Here is a 2,443-nt window from a genome sequence, read left to right on the forward strand (position 1 = left end):
TCCAGTCTAAGTCCCGTTGGGGATCTCCCCTGACTGGGGGAGCCCTGGGGCAAAGGGAGGAGATTCTCAGAATTCCCTAGGCTTCACCTCAAACTGTAGAGTCTACACATGTGTCTTGGAACAAGGGCACTTTTAAAGGTACTCCTCTTTGTTCTCCTAAGTGTGGGCTGAGCTGAAGGAGCGTGAGAAAATAATAGTTACATAGAGTCCAAATTCTGAGCTCATTGATTAAGAACTGGAGGAGAGAATTAGTCCAATTTTCTTGTTGAGTTGTTTCAGTCACATCTGATTCTTCATGAGCCCATTTGGGGTTTTCTGGGCAGAGATATAGGAGTGGTTTGCCACTTCCTCCTCCACCTCATTTTACAGGTGAGGAAACTGAGGCAAACAGGGTGAAGTGACTCGTCCAGAGTCACAGAGCTAGGAAGTGTCTGAGGTCAGATTTGAATTCACAAAGATGAGTTTTCCTGACTCCAAGCTGGGCACTCTGTCCACTGCACCACTTAATTGTATCAATAGAGATGCTTTATTCATTCTCATTTTACCAGTAAGGAAATTAACCCCATAGACCTTAAGGATCTTATCACACATGTAGTAAGTGTCAGAATGAGAATATGAACCCAACTCCTGTGACTCCAAATGGAGATCCCAATCTGCTGGTCTGCTCCTCATGGTCTGAACTGGGAACAGACCTCTAGGGAAAGTATAACACAAAGAGCCTGAAGTCTTGTAAATTACCTTGTCCACATGGAACCTTCCTTACTGAGTCTTGCAAATGGGAGGAAACCTCAGTTCTTCATACCATCCTAAAGTGGGAAGTCTTGTTGGATCTAAATCTTGATCCCAAGGAGCAGAAAGCTGATGAGGTTTCTTCCAGAACACATCATTGTCCTAACCCAAGGATCTATCAGTAGGTCAACAATCATTTGTTAAAAAAAAACTTACTATATACCAGGTACTATGCTAAGCACTAGGCACACAAAAAAGGCACAAAAACTGTCTCCTACTCTATCATATCTGGGGTCTGAAGCTATAAGGGAGAGTAGAATATTCCAAGACCTCCCAGCATTTCCACATTGTTGTGTTCACAGGAATGTCCAAGGAAGAGCCAAGCAGAGATTTCCAGACGATGGACCTAATCACCTGGGATCTGTCTTTCCCACAATTGCCTTGGGAGCTAGATTATGACAAGAGGGTAGTGCCTACATCGTGGGCAGAGAAAACATCTGCTCAGAAGGCCATTCTCCCTATCCCCTCCCTCACTGTGTTCATCATCTCATGGGGGTTGATAGGGAATAGTATTATCCTCTGGCTCCTAGGGTTCCAAATTAAGAGGGGTCCCTTCGCTGTCTCCATCCTCAACGTGACCACTGCCAACTTCTTCTTCCTTTTCTTACATATTGTGAATATTATGAGGAAATTACTTTTTCCTCTTGATTCAAACACAGCATTTTTGATACTCACAGAATTTTGTGCCTCTGTGAGTGAGAACTTCCTGGTGGCCATGAGCATGGAGCTCTGTCTCTGTCTTCTGCCCTGTTTGGTACCGATGGAACCGCCCCAAGCTTGCCTCTGCCATCGTGTGCTCTTTCATATGGGTTTTGACTGCCCTGTTGTCTGGAACTGAATACTTCCTTTGCAAATATTTCTCCTCTTCCAATGGCTGTAAAGAGTCAATCAGAAGTAGTCACGTGTGGCTGCTCCTGCTCTCCCTGCTGAATGTGGTCAGCCTGACCCTGCTGTTCTGCAGCCAGTGCAGCAGATGCCGCTGCCCCAGATCCTCCAGCCTCTGGGTCTGGCAGTGCTCATCATCCTCCAACTCTTGCTGAGCAGTTTGCCTTTTATAATAGGCCAATTCAGCAGTGAATTCAAAGTTATGATTCTTCAAAGTGAAAATGACTTTAACTTAATCCATAGTGAGTCTGACACTGTGATTTTTGAAACTGAAAATGACATTGACGTTCTCCTGTCTTGTCTGGAAAACAGCACCGACCCTTTCACTTACTTCTTCATGAGCTGCTGTAAAAAAAAAGGAGAGCGAGGGAGTCCTTTAGGGTGCTTCTCCAGAGGACCCTGCTGGATGAGGAAGACCTGGAGTATGGAACAGAAATAGTCTATGGGTCTCCTGGGGTTGTCACCCTGACCCTGAGGGCACTGGACAGGACTTCAGAGGAACCCATGAGGGGACGCTGTTCCATGAATCTTCCCAGGCAGCCTTCCCTGTATTCCACCCAGGACTATGCAGAGGCCTAGCCTGCCCAGAGAACACAGGATTTCCCTCATATGAGCTCGCCACATCTCTGGAGATGGGAATGTCCTGGTCCTGGAGACTCCAGGGATTTCTTGGGAAGCAAGGTTAAGGACTCCATGCACGATGAGCTCAGAGGCCATGCCTAATCACAGAGCAACCCTAAACTGGCTCCCCAGTCTGGGAAAGAAGGAT

This window comes from Vombatus ursinus, unplaced genomic scaffold, assembly GCF_900497805.2.
Source record: "Vombatus ursinus unplaced genomic scaffold, bare-nosed wombat genome assembly UNPS02014902.1, whole genome shotgun sequence".
In the NCBI taxonomy this organism is placed as follows: domain Eukaryota; kingdom Metazoa; phylum Chordata; class Mammalia; order Diprotodontia; family Vombatidae; genus Vombatus; species Vombatus ursinus.